The sequence below is a fragment of the Amia ocellicauda genome, chromosome 7 (assembly GCF_036373705.1).
Source record: "Amia ocellicauda isolate fAmiCal2 chromosome 7, fAmiCal2.hap1, whole genome shotgun sequence".
NCBI classification, from domain to species: Eukaryota; Metazoa; Chordata; class Actinopteri; order Amiiformes; family Amiidae; genus Amia; species Amia ocellicauda.
In genome coordinates this window covers 45,164,380-45,178,763 of record NC_089856.1, presented here as the reverse complement: position 1 = coordinate 45,178,763, position 14,384 = coordinate 45,164,380, and the positions used below count along the sequence as shown (strand labels likewise).

At 40.5% G+C, this 14,384-nt stretch overlaps 9 non-coding genes across 9 annotated transcripts; 7 read left to right on the top strand and 2 right to left on the bottom strand.

The window, feature by feature from the left end:
- Positions 1-1,259: 1,259 nt before the first annotated feature.
- On the bottom strand, positions 1,260-1,331 carry trnah-gug (transfer RNA histidin (anticodon GUG)). Its single transcript has one exon. It is a non-coding gene; the product is annotated as a tRNA-His (tRNA).
- A 1,403-nt stretch (positions 1,332-2,734) lies between these two features.
- trnah-gug (transfer RNA histidin (anticodon GUG)) lies at positions 2,735-2,806 on the bottom strand. The gene has a single exon. It is a non-coding gene; the product is annotated as a tRNA-His (tRNA).
- Positions 2,807-3,012: 206 nt separating this feature from the next.
- trnae-uuc (transfer RNA glutamic acid (anticodon UUC)) lies at positions 3,013-3,084 on the top strand. The gene has a single exon. It is a non-coding gene; the product is annotated as a tRNA-Glu (tRNA).
- Positions 3,085-4,487: 1,403 nt separating this feature from the next.
- Positions 4,488-4,559, top strand: trnae-uuc (transfer RNA glutamic acid (anticodon UUC)). The gene has a single exon. It is a non-coding gene; the product is annotated as a tRNA-Glu (tRNA).
- Positions 4,560-5,961: 1,402 nt separating this feature from the next.
- Positions 5,962-6,033, top strand: trnae-uuc (transfer RNA glutamic acid (anticodon UUC)). Its single transcript has one exon. It is a non-coding gene; the product is annotated as a tRNA-Glu (tRNA).
- Positions 6,034-7,435: 1,402 nt separating this feature from the next.
- Positions 7,436-7,507, top strand: trnae-uuc (transfer RNA glutamic acid (anticodon UUC)). The gene has a single exon. It is a non-coding gene; the product is annotated as a tRNA-Glu (tRNA).
- Positions 7,508-10,385: 2,878 nt separating this feature from the next.
- Positions 10,386-10,457, top strand: trnae-uuc (transfer RNA glutamic acid (anticodon UUC)). Its single transcript has one exon. It is a non-coding gene; the product is annotated as a tRNA-Glu (tRNA).
- Positions 10,458-11,860: 1,403 nt separating this feature from the next.
- On the top strand, positions 11,861-11,932 carry trnae-uuc (transfer RNA glutamic acid (anticodon UUC)). The gene has a single exon. It is a non-coding gene; the product is annotated as a tRNA-Glu (tRNA).
- A 1,402-nt stretch (positions 11,933-13,334) lies between these two features.
- Positions 13,335-13,406, top strand: trnae-uuc (transfer RNA glutamic acid (anticodon UUC)). Its single transcript has one exon. It is a non-coding gene; the product is annotated as a tRNA-Glu (tRNA).
- The last annotated feature ends 978 nt before the right edge of the window (positions 13,407-14,384 follow it).

Genomic DNA, 14,384 nt, shown 5'->3' with positions numbered 1-14,384 from the left:
TGTTTTCTAAGACCGACGTGATGCTGAAAACAGCTCCCGACACTGTTTGAGTGTTGTCAAGATCCCATATGGTCTAGCGGTTAGGTTTCCTTGTTTTCACCCAGGTGGCCCGAGTTCAACTCCCGGTATGGGAAAGCACTGTCTTTAAGTGTAACACACGTTGATTTTCTTGGATGATTTTGTTTGAATCAGTCACCCACTATGACTTGTACTCTATATTCCAATTCACGTGGATTGTCTTACTGGACAATCAAAGGACACAATTTCATCACAGATTCCACAAAATAACCTTTGAAATGTTGTTATTAGTATTATTCCCTTCCAACAACGTGAATGCCAGACAGAGACTTAGTATCATTAGCAAACCTATGTAAAATTCACCTGCAGTCCCTGTCTTTGCTTGCGATGGTGTGATATTTGCTATCGCCTCCAGTTTCTTTGCTTTTGATTGATTTATTCTCATTACGAGTTTTGTCTGTTTTGTCGTGAGGGCGGAATTTACAGGAAGGCGTGGATCCTGGGTCTCCATTGGTCCAGCAGGTTTGAGTGACGGTTCATCCTGACCCAATCAGGAAGAATAACCCAACTGTTTTAATGAAAAAGTTTTGCTCTCGATTTTGTTTGCTTTCGATACATTTTTTTTGTTTACAATTCTATACATTTTGAATACGATACTTATGGCGCTAATTTGAGCCCATAGATTTCACGCATTTCATGAAATCCAACTAAATCGAACGCTTTCGAATTACATGCAATCGGATTTCATGGAAATTTCATAGTGTTTCGTGGCCTTTTATGCGGTTGAAAAGTGTCCAGTACTCCCATACTTCGTTTACGAAACGGAAGCTGTATGTCACCCGGGTACTTTTCATATACTGCTATATTCTACTACTTGGCGGGACACCGATTAGCAAACCCAGTGCTCTCATTGGACAGTTTTCAGTGTCCGCTATACAAAACCCATAATGTACTGATCAATGTGTATACTGTCACATGACCCAACCCTGAGCCTTCTTGTTTTATTGTTGGGTTTCCCCCCCTGCGACTGGGTTCTACGACCAATCAATAATATGTAGATACTTTAAAAGCGATGAAACTTATTAATGTATTGATATAATCCACAAAGTATTACATTTCCAAAGTTATGATTAGTCTTCTATATTTTCTGATGTATCTGTGACTGTGTTGATATAAATTTGAACTTCACTTGCTTGCAATGATGAGAAGAATACAGCCCTCTGCCGTGTCAGGATTTCTCCTGCCGTGACCCGGATTCGAACCGGGGTTGTTGCGGCCACAACGCAAAGTACTAACCACTATACGATCACGGCGAGCTACCTAGGTGATATTCAGCTTTCCCTAAGTTGTCAGTGTAACAAGAATATGTAGTATTACTTACTTTATTTCTCATTTTATAAGTATACTAGTTAAGGTGTTATTGCTTGGGTGGCGCAGTGTTGTGTGATGTAGGCCTATGTTTTCTAAGACCGACGTGATGCTGAAAACAGCTCCCGACACTGTTTGAGTGTTGTCAAGATCCCATATGGTCTAGCGGTTAGGTTTCCTTGTTTTCACCCAGGTGGCCCGAGTTCAACTCCCGGTATGGGAAAGCACTGTCTTTAAGTGTAACACACGTTGATTTTCTTGGATGATTTTGTTTGAATCAGTCACCCACTATGACTTGTACTCTATATTCCAATTCACGTGGATTGTCTTACTGGACAATCAAAGGACACAATTTCATCACAGATTCCACAAAATAACCTTTGAAATGTTGTTATTAGTATTATTCCCTTCCAACAACGTGAATGCCAGACAGAGACTTAGTATCATTAGCAAACCTATGTAAAATTCACCTGCAGTCCCTGTCTTTGCTTGCGATGGTGTGATATTTGCTATCGCCTCCAGTTTCTTTGCTTTTGATTGATTTATTCTCATTACGAGTTTTGTCTGTTTTGTCGTGAGGGCGGAATTTACAGGAAGGCGTGGATCCTGGGTCTCCATTGGTCCAGCAGGTTTGAGTGACGGTTCATCCTGACCCAATCAGGAAGAATAACCCAACTGTTTTAATGAAAAAGTTTTGCTCTCGATTTTGTTTGCTTTCGATACATTTTTTTTGTTTACAATTCTATACATTTTGAATACGATACTTATGGCGCTAATTTGAGCCCATAGATTTCACGCATTTCATGAAATCCAACTAAATCGAACGCTTTCGAATTACATGCAATCGGATTTCATGGAAATTTCATAGTGTTTCGTGGCCTTTTATGCGGTTGAAAAGTGTCCAGTACTCCCATACTTCGTTTACGAAACGGAAGCTGTATGTCACCCGGGTACTTTTCATATACTGCTATATTCTACTACTTGGCGGGACACCGATTAGCAAACCCAGTGCTCTCATTGGACAGTTTTCAGTGTCCGCTATACAAAACCCATAATGTACTGATCAATGTGTATACTGTCACATGACCCAACCCTGAGCCTTCTTGTTTTATTGTTGGGTTTCCCCCCCTGCGACTGGGTTCTACGACCAATCAATAATATGTAGATACTTTAAAAGCGATGAAACTTATTAATGTATTGATATAATCCACAAAGTATTACATTTCCAAAGTTATGATTAGTCTTCTATATTTTCTGATGTATCTGTGACTGTGTTAATATAAATTTGAACTTCACTTGCTTGCAATGATGAGAAGAATACAGCCCTCTGCCGTGTCAGGATTTCTCCTGCCGTGACCCGGATTCGAACCGGGGTTGTTGCGGCCACAACGCAAAGTACTAACCACTATACGATCACGGCGAGCTACCGAGGTGATATTCAGCTTTTTATAAGTTGTCAGTGTAACAAGAATAAGTAGTATTACTTACTTTATTACTCATTTTAAAAGTATACTAGTTAAGGTGTTATTGCTTGGGTGGCGCAGTGTTGTGTGATGTAGGCCTATGTTTTCTAAGACCGATGTGATGCTGAAAACAGCTCCCGACACTGTTTGAGTGTTGTCACGATCCCATATGGTCTAGAGGTTAGGATTCCTGGTTTTCACCCAGGTGGCCCGGATTCGACTCCCGGTATGGGAAAGCACTGTCTTTAAGTGTGACACACGTTCATTCTCATGGACGATTTTGTTTGAATCAGTCACCCACTATGACTTGTACTCTATATTCCAATTCACGTGGATTCTCTTACTGGACAATCAAAGGACACAATTTCATCACAGATTCCACAAAATAACCTTTGAAATGTTATTATTAGTATTATTCCCTTCCAACAACGTGAATGCCAGACAGAGACTTACTGTCATTAGCAAACCTATGCAAAACTCACCTGCAGTCCCTGTCTTTTCTTGCGATGCTGTGATCTTTGCTTTCGCCGCCAGTTTCTTTGCTTTCGATTGATTTATTCTCATTACGAGTTTTGTCTGTTTTGTCGTGAGGGCGGAATTTACAGGGAGGCGTGGATCCTGGGTCTCCATTGGTCCAGCAGGTTTGAGTGACGGTTCATCCTGACCCAATCAGGAAGAATAACCCAACTGTTTTCATGAAAAAGTTTTGCTCTCGATTTCTTTTGCTTTCGATACATTTTTTTTGTTTACAATTCTATACATTTTGAATACGATACTTATGGCGCTAATTTGAGCCCATAGATTTCACGCATTTCATGAAATCCAACTAAATTGAACGCTTTCGAATTGCATGCAATCGGATTTCATGGAAATGTCATAGTGTTTCGTGGCCTTTTATGCGGTTGAAAAGTGTCCAGTACTCCCATACTTCGTTTACGAAACGGAAGCAGTATGTCACCCGGGTACTTTTCATATACTGCTATATTCTACTACTTGGCGGGACACCGATTAGCAAACCCAGTGCTCTCATTGGACAGTTTTCAGTGTCCGCTATACAAAACCCATAATGTACTGATCAATGTGTATACTGTCACATGACCCAACCCTGAGCCTTCTTGTTTTATTGTTGGGTTTCCCCCCCTGCGACTGGGTTCTACGACCAATCAATAATATGTAGATACTTTTAAAGCGATGAAACTTATTAATGTATTGATATAATCCACAAAATATTACATTTGCAAAGTTATGATTAGTCTTCCATATTTTCTGATGTATCTGTGACTGTGTTGATATAAATATGAACTTCACTTGCATGCAATGATGAGAAGAATACAGCCTTCTGCCATGTCAGGATTTCTCCTGCCGTGACCCGGATTCGGAACGGGGTTGTTGCGGCCACAACGCAAAGTACTAACCACTATACGATCACGACGAGCTACCGAGGAGATATTCAGCTTTTCCTAAGTTGTCAGTGTAACAAGAATATATAGTATTACTTACTTTATTACTCATTTTATAAGTATACTAGTTAAGGTGTTATTGCTTGGGTGGCGCAGTGTTGTGTGATGTAGGCCTATGTTTTCTAAGACCGACGTGATCCTGAAAACAGCTCCCGACACTGTTTGAGTCTTGTCAAGATCCCATATGGTCTAGTGGTTAGGATTCCTGGTTTTCACCCAGGTGGCCCGGGTTCGACTCCCGGTATGGGAAAGCACTGTCTTTAAGTGTAACACACGTTGATTCTCTTGGATGATTTTGATTGAATCAGTCACCCACTATGACTTGTACTCTATATTCCAATTCACGTGGATTGTCTTACTGGACAATCAAAGGACACAATTTAATCACAGATTCCACAAAATAACCTTTGAAATGTTATTATTAGTATTATTCCCTTCCAACAACGTGAATGCCAGACTGAGACTTAGTGTCATTAGCAAACCTATGCAAAACTCACCTGCAGTCCCTGTCTTTGCTTGCGATGCTGTGATCTTTGCTTTCGCCGCCAGTTTCTTTGCTTTCGATTGATTTATTCTCATTACGAGTTTTGTCTGTTTTGTCGTGAGGGCGGAATTTACAGGGAGGCGTGGATCCTGGGTCTCCATTGGTCCAGCAGGTTTGAGTGACGGTTCATCCTGACCCAATCAGGAAGAATAACCCAACTGTTTTCATGAAAAGTTTTGCTCTCGATTTTTTTTGCTTTCGATACATTTTTTTTGTTTACAATTCTATACATTTTGAATACGATACTTATGGCGCTAATTTGAGCCCATAGATTTCACGCATTTCATGAAATCCAACTAAATCGAACGCTTTCGAATTACATGCAATCGGATTTCATGGAAATTTCATAGTGTTTCGTGGCATTTTATGCGGTTGAAAAGTGTCCAGTACTCCCATACTTCGTTTACGAAACGGAAGCTGTATGTCACCCGGGTACTTTTCATATACTGCTATATTCTACTACTTGGCGGGACACCGATTAGCAAACCCAGTGCTCTCATTGGACAGTTTTCAGTGTCCGCTATACAAAACCCATAATGTACTGATCAATGTGTATACTGTCACATGACCCAACCCTGAGCCTTCTTGTTTTATTGTTGGGTTTCCCCCCCTGCGACTGGGTTCTACGACCAATCAATAATATGTAGATACTTTAAAAGCGATGAAACTTATTAATGTATTGATATAATCCACAAAATATTACATTTGCAAAGTTATGATTAGTCTTCCATATTTTCTGATGTATCTGTGACTGTGTTGATATAAATATGAACTTCACTTGCATGCAATGATGAGAAGAATACAGCCCTCTGCTGTGTCAGGATTTCTCCTGCCGTGACTCAGATTCGGAACGGGGTTGTTGCGGCCACAACGCAAAGTACTAACCACTATACGATCACGGCGAGCTACCGAGGAGATATTCAGCTTTTCCTAAGTAGTCAGTGTAACAAGAATATGTAGTATTACTTACTTTATTACTCATTTTATAAGTATACTAGTTAAGGTGTTATTGCTTGGGTGGCGCAGTGTTGTGTGATGTAGGCCTATGTTTTCTAAGACCGACGTGATGCTGAAAACAGCTCCCGACACTGTTTGAGTGTTGTCAAGATCCCATATGGTCTAGCGGTTAGCATTCCTGGTTTTCACCCAGGTGGCCCGGGTTCGACTCCCGGTATGGGAAAGCACTGTCTTTAAGTGTAACACGCGTTGACTCTCTTGGATGATTTTGATTGAATCAGTCACCCACTATGACTTGTACTCTATATTCCAATTCACGTGGATTGTCTTACTGGACAATCAAAGGACACAATTTAATCACAGATTCCACAAAATAACCTTTGAAATGTTATTATTAGTATTATTCCCTTCCAACAACGTGAATGCCAGACTGAGACTTAGTGTCATTAGCAAACCTATGCAAAACTCACCTGCAGTCCCTGTCTTTGCTTGCGATGCTGTGATCTTTGCTTTCGCCGCCAGTTTCTTTGCTTTCGATTGATTTATTCTCATTACGAGTTTTGTCTGTTTTGTCGTGAGGGCGGAATTTACAGGGAGGCGTGGATCCTGGGTCTCCATTGGTCCAGCAGGTTTGAGTGATGGTTCATCCTGACCCAATCAGGAAGAATAACCCAACTGTTTTCATGAAAAGTTTTGCTCTCGATTTTTTTTGCTTTCGATACATTTTTTTTGTTTACAATTCTATACATTTTGAATACGATACTTATGGCGCTAATTTGAGCCCATAGATTTCACGCATTTCATGAAATCCAACTAAATCGAACGCTTTCGAATTACATGCAATCGGATTTCATGGAAATTTCATAGTGTTTCGTTGCATTTTATGCGGTTGAAAAGTGTCCAGTACTCCCATACTTCGTTTACGAAACGGAAGCTGTATGTCACCCGGGTACTTTTCATATACTGCTATATTCTACTACTTGGCGGGACACCGATTAGCAAACCCAGTGCTCTCATTGGACAGTTTTCAGTGTCCGCTATACAAAACCCATAATGTACTGATCAATGTGTATACTGTCACATGACCCAACCCTGAGCCTTCTTGTTTTATTGTTGGGTTTCCCCCCCTGCGACTGGGTTCTACGACCAATCAATAATATGTAGATACTTTAAAAGCGATGAAACTTATTAATGTATTGATATAATCCACAAAATATTACATTTGCAAAGTTATGATTAGTCTTCCATATTTTCTGATGTATCTGTGACTGTGTTGATATAAATATGAACTTCACTTGCATGCAATGATGAGAAGAATACAGCCCTCTGCTGTGTCAGGATTTCTCCTGCCGTGACTCGGATTCGGAAGGGGGTTGTTGCGGCCACAACGCAAAGTACTAACCACTATATGATCACGGCGAGCTACCGAGGAGATATTCAGCTTTTCCTAAGTAGTCAGTGTAACAAGAATATGTAGTATTACTAACTTTATTACTCATTTTATAAGTATACTAGTTAAGGTGTTATTGCTTGGGTGGCGCAGTGTTGTGTGATGTAGGCCTATGTTTTCTAAGACCGACGTGATGCTGAAAACAGCTCCCGACACTGATTGAGTTTTGTCAAGATCCCATATGGTCTAGCGGTTAGGATTCCTGGTTTTCACCCAGGTGGCCCGGGTTCGACTCCCGGTATGGGAAAGCACTGTCTTTAAGTGTAACACGCGTTGATTCTCTTGGATGATTTTGACTGAATCAGTCACCCACTATGACTTGTACTCTATATTCCAATTCACGTGGATTGTCTTACTGGACAATCAAAGGACACAATTTCATCACAGATTCCACAAAATAACCTTTGAAATGTTATTATTAGTATTATTCCCTTCCAACAACGTGAATGCCAGACAGAGACTTACTGTCATTAGCAAACCTATGCAAAACTCACCTGCAGTCCCTGTCTTTTCTTGCGATGCTGTGATCTTTGCTTTCGCCGCCAGTTTCTTTGCTTTCGATTGATTTATTCTCATTACGAGTTTTGTCTGTTTTGTCGTGAGGGCGGAATTTACAGGGAGGCGTGGATCCTGGGTCTCCATTGGTCCAGCAGGTTTGAGTGACGGTTCATCCTGACCCAATCAGGAAGAATAACCCAACTGTTTTCATGAAAAAGTTTTGCTCTCGATTTCTTTTGCTTTCGATACATTTTTTTTGTTTACAATTCTATACATTTTGAATACGATACTTATGGCGCTAATTTGAGCCCATAGATTTCACGCATTTCATGAAATCCAACTAAATTGAACGCTTTCGAATTGCATGCAATCGGATTTCATGGAAATGTCATAGTGTTTCGTGGCCTTTTATGCGGTTGAAAAGTGTCCAGTACTCCCATACTTCGTTTACGAAACGGAAGCAGTATGTCACCCGGGTACTTTTCATATACTGCTATATTCTACTACTTGGCGGGACACCGATTAGCAAACCCAGTGCTCTCATTGGACAGTTTTCAGTGTCCGCTATACAAAACCCATAATGTACTGATCAATGTGTATACTGTCACATGACCCAACCCTGAGCCTTCTTGTTTTATTGTTGGGTTTCCCCCCCTGCGACTGGGTTCTACGACCAATCAATAATATGTAGATACTTTTAAAGCGATGAAACTTATTAATGTATTGATATAATCCACAAAATATTACATTTGCAAAGTTATGATTAGTCTTCCATATTTTCTGATGTATCTGTGACTGTGTTGATATAAATATGAACTTCACTTGCATGCAATGATGAGAAGAATACAGCCCTCTGCCGTGTCAGGATTTCTCCTGCCGTGACCCGGATTCGGAACGGGGTTGTTGCGGCCACAACGCAAAGTACTAACCACTATACGATCACGACGAGCTACCGAGGAGATATTCAGCTTTTCCTAAGTTGTCAGTGTAACAAGAATATATAGTATTACTTACTTTATTACTCATTTTATCAGTATACTAGTTAAGGTGTTATTGCTTGGGTGGCGCAGTGTTGTGTGATGTAGGCCTATGTTTTCTAAGATCGACGTGATGCTGAAAACAGCTCCCGACACTCTTTGAGTGTTGTCAAGATCCCATATGGTCTAGCAGTTATGATTCCTGGTTTTCACCCAGGTGGCCTTCGTTCGACTCCCGGTATGGGAAAGCACTGTCTTTAAGTGTAACACACGTTGATTCTCTTGGATGATTTTGATTGAATCAGTCACCCACTATGACTTGAACTCTATATTCCAATTCACGTGGATTGTCTTACTGGACAATCAAAGGACACAATTTCATCACAGATTCCACAAAATAACCTTTGAAATGTTATTATTAGTATTATTCCCTTCCAACAACGTGAATGCCAGACAGAGACTTAGTGTCATTAGCAAACCTATGCAAAACTCACCTGCAGTCCCTGTCTTTGCTGGCGATGCTGTGATCTTTGCTTTCGCCGCCAGTTTCTTTGCTTTCGATTTATTTATTCTCATTACAAGTTTTTTCTGTTTTGTCGTGAGGGCGGAATTTACAGGGAGGCGTGGATCCTGGGTCTCCATTGGTCCAGCAGGTTTGAGTGACGGTTCATCCTGACCCAATCAGGAAGAATAACCCAACTGTTTTCATGAAAAAGTTTTGCTCTCGATTTTTTTTGCTTTCGATACATTTTTTTTGTTTACAATTCTATACATTTTGAATACGATACTTATGGCGCTAATTTGAGCCCATAGATTTCACGCATTTCATGAAATCCAACTAAATTGAACGCTTTCGAATTGCATGCAATCGGATTTCATGGAAATTTCATAGTGTTTCGTGGCCTTTTATGCGGTTGAAAAGTGTCCAGTACTCCCATACTTCGTTTACGAAACGGAAGCAGTATGTCACCCGGGTACTTTTCATATACTGCTATATTCTACTACTTGGCGGGACACCGATTAGCAAACCCAGTGCTCTCATTGGACAGTTTTCAGTGTCCACTATACAAAACCCATAATGTACTGATCAATGTGTATACTGTCACATGACCCAACCCTGAGCCTTCTTGTTTTATTGTTGGGTTTCCCCCCCTGCGACTGGGTTCTACGACCAATCAATAATATGTAGATACTTTTAAAGCGATGAAACTTATTAATGTATTGATATAATCCACAAAATATTACATTTGCAAAGTTATGATTAGTCTTCCATATTTTCTGATGTATCTGTGACTGTGTTGATATAAATATGAACTTCACTTGCATGCAATGATGAGAAGAATACAGCCCTCTGCCGTGTCAGGATTTCTCCTGCCGTGACCCGGATTCGGAACGGGGTTGTTGCGGCCACAACGCAAAGTACTAACCACTATACGATCACGACGAGCTACCGAGGAGATATTCAGCTTTTCCTAAGTTGTCAGTGTAACAAGAATATGTAGTATTACTTACTTTATTACTCATTTTATAAGTATACTAGTTAAGGTGTTATTGCTTGGGTGGCGCAGTGTTGTGTGATGTAGGCCTATGTTTTCTAAGACCGACGTGATGCTTAAAATAGCTCCCGACACTGTTTGAGTGTTGTCAAGAACCCATATGGTCTAGCGGTTAGGATTCCTGGTTTTCACCCAGGTGGCCTGGGTTCGACTCCCGGTATGGGAAAGCACTATCTTTAAGTGTAACACACGTTGATTCTCTTGGATGATTTTGATTGAATCAGTCACCCACTATGACTTGTACTCTATATTCCAATTCACGTGGATTGTCTTACTGGACAATCAAAGGACACAATTTAATCACAGATTCCACAAAATAACCTTTGAAATGTTATTATTAGTATTATTCCCTTCCAACAGCGTGAATGCCAGACAGAGACTTACTGTCATTAGCAAACCTATGCAAAACTCACCTGCAGTCCCTGTCTTTGCTTGCGATGCTGTGATCTTTGCTTTCGCCGCCAGTTTCTTTGCTTTCGATTGATTTATTCTCATTACGAGTTTTGTCTGTTTTGTCTTGAGGGCGGAATTTACAGGGAGGCGTGGATCCTGGGTCTCCATTGGTCCAGCAGGTTTGAGTGACGGTTCATCCTGACCCAATCAGGAAGAATAACCCAACTGTTTTAATGAAAAAGTTTTGCTCTCGATTTTTTTTGCTTTCGATACATTTTTTTTGTTTACAATTCTATACATTTTGAATACGATACTTATGGCGCTAATTTGAGCCCATAGATTTCACGCATTTCATGAAATCCAACTAAATTGAACGCTTTCGAATTGCATGCAATCGGATTTCATGGAAATTTCATAGTGTTTCGTGGCCTTTTATGCGGTTGAAAAGTGTCCAGTACTCCCATACTTCGTTTACGAAACGGAAGCAGTATGTCACCCGGGTACTTTTCATATACTGCTATATTCTACTACTTGGCGGGACACCGATTAGCAAACCCAGTGCTCTCATTGGACAGTTTTCAGTGTCCGCTATACAAAACCCATAATGTACTGATCAATGTGTATACTGTCACATGACCCAACCCTGAGCCTTATTGTTTTATTGTTGGGTTTCCCCTCCTGCGACTGGGTTCTACGACCAATCAATAATATGTAGATACTGTTAAAGCGATGAAACTTATTAATGTATTGATATAATCCACAAAATATTACATTTGCAAAGTTATGATTAGTCTTCCATATTTTCTGATGTATCTGTGACTGTGTTGATATAAATATGAACTTCACTTGCATGCAATGATGAGAAGAATACAGCCTTCTGCCATGTCAGGATTTCTCCTGCCGTGACCCGGATTCGGAACGGGGTTGTTGCGGCCACAACGCAAAGTACTAACCACTATACGATCACGACGAGCTACCGAGGAGATATTCAGCTTTTCCTAAGTTGTCAGTGTAACAAGAATATATAGTATTACTTACTTTATTACTCATTTTATAAGTATACTAGTTAAGGTGTTATTGCTTGGGTGGCGCAGTGTTGTGTGATGTAGGCCTATGTTTTCTAAGACCGACGTGATCCTGAAAACAGCTCCCGACACTGTTTGAGTGTTGTCAAGATCCCATATGGTCTAGTGGTTAGGATTCCTGGTTTTCACCCAGGTGGCCCGGGTTCGACTCCCGGTATGGGAAAGCACTGTCTTTAAGTGTAACACACGTTGATTCTCTTGGATGATTTTGATTGAATCAGTCACCCACTATGACTTGTACTCTATATTCCAATTCACGTGGATTGTCTTACTGGACAATCAAAGGACACAATTTAATCACAGATTCCACAAAATAACCTTTGAAATGTTATTATTAGTATTATTCCCTTCCAACAACGTGAATGCCAGACTGAGACTTAGTGTCATTAGCAAACCTATGCAAAACTCACCTGCAGTCCCTGTCTTTGCTTGCGATGCTGTGATCTTTGCTTTCGCCGCCAGTTTCTTTGCTTTCGATTGATTTATTCTCATTACGAGTTTTGTCTGTTTTGTCGTGAGGGCGGAATTTACAGGGAGGCGTGGATCCTGGGTCTCCATTGGTCCAGCAGGTTTGAGTGACGGTTCATCCTGACCCAATCAGGAAGAATAACCCAACTGTTTTCATGAAAAGTTTTGCTCTCGATTTTTTTTGCTTTCGATACATTTTTTTTGTTTACAATTCTATACATTTTGAATACGATACTTATGGCGCTAATTTGAGCCCATAGATTTCACGCATTTCATGAAATCCAACTAAATCGAACGCTTTCGAATTACATGCAATCGGATTTCATGGAAATTTCATAGTGTTTCGTGGCATTTTATGCGGTTGAAAAGTGTCCAGTACTCCCATACTTCGTTTACGAAACGGAAGCTGTATGTCACCCGGGTACTTTTCATATACTGCTATATTCTACTACTTGGCGGGACACCGATTAGCAAACCCAGTGCTCTCATTGGACAGTTTTCAGTGTCCGCTATACAAAACCCATAATGTACTGATCAATGTGTATACTGTCACATGACCCAACCCTGAGCCTTCTTGTTTTATTGTTGGGTTTCCCCCCCTGCGACTGGGTTCTACGACCAATCAATAATATGTAGATACTTTAAAAGCGATGAAACTTATTAATGTATTGATATAATCCACAAAATATTACATTTGCAAAGTTATGATTAGTCTTCCATATTTTCTGATGTATCTGTGACTGTGTTGATATAAATATGAACTTCACTTGCATGCAATGATGAGAAGAATACAGCCCTCTGCTGTGTCAGGATTTCTCCTGCCGTGACTCAGATTCGGAACGGGGTTGTTGCGGCCACAACGCAAAGTACTAACCACTATACGATCACGGCGAGCTACCGAGGAGATATTCAGCTTTTCCTAAGTAGTCAGTGTAACAAGAATATGTAGTATTACTTACTTTATTACTCATTTTATAAGTATACTAGTTAAGGTGTTATTGCTTGGGTGGCGCAGTGTTGTGTGATGTAGGCCTATGTTTTCTAAGACCGACGTGATGCTGAAAACAGCTCCCGACACTGTTTGAGTGTTGTCAAGATCCCATATGGTCTAGCGGTTAGCATTCCTGGTTTTCACCCAGGTGGCCCGGGTTCGACTCCCGGTATGGGAAAGCACTGTCTTTAAGTGTAACACGCGTTGACTCTCTTGGATGATTTTGATTGAATCAGTCACCCACTATGACTTGTACTCTATATTCCAATTCACGTGGATTGTCTTACTGGACAATCAAAGGACACAATTTAATCACAGATTCCACAAAATAACCTTTGAAATGTTATTATTAGTATTATTCCCTTCCAACAACGTGAATGCCAGACTGAGACTTAGTGTCATTAGCAAACCTATGCAAAACTCACCTGCAGTCCCTGTCTTTGCTTGCGATGCTGTGATCTTTGCTTTCGCCGCCAGTTTCTTTGCTTTCGATTGATTTATTCTCATTACGAGTTTTGTCTGTTTTGTCGTGAGGGCGGAATTTACAGGGAGGCGTGGATCCTGGGTCTCCATTGGTCCAGCAGGTTTGAGTGATGGTTCATCCTGACCCAATCAGGAAGAATAACCCAACTGTTTTCATGAAAAGTTTTGCTCTCGATTTTTTTTGCTTTCGATACATTTTTTTTGTTTACAATTCTATACATTTTGAATACGATACTTATGGCGCTAATTTGAGCCCATAGATTTCACGCATTTCATGAAATCCAACTAAATCGAACGCTTTCGAATTACATGCAATCGGATTTCATGGAAATTTCATAGTGTTTCGTTGCATTTTATGCGGTTGAAAAGTGTCCAGTACTCCCATACTTCGTTTACGAAACGGAAGCTGTATGTCACCCGGGTACTTTTCATATACTGCTATATTCTACTACTTGGCGGGACACCGATTAGCAAACCCAGTGCTCTCATTGGACAGTTTTCAGTGTCCGCTATACAAAACCCATAATGTACTGATCAATGTGTATACTGTCACATGACCCAACCCTGAGCCTTCTTGTTTTATTGTTGGGTTTCCCCCCCTGCGACTGGGTTCTACGACCAATCAATAATATGTAGATACTTTAAAAGCGATGAAACTTATTAATGTATTGAT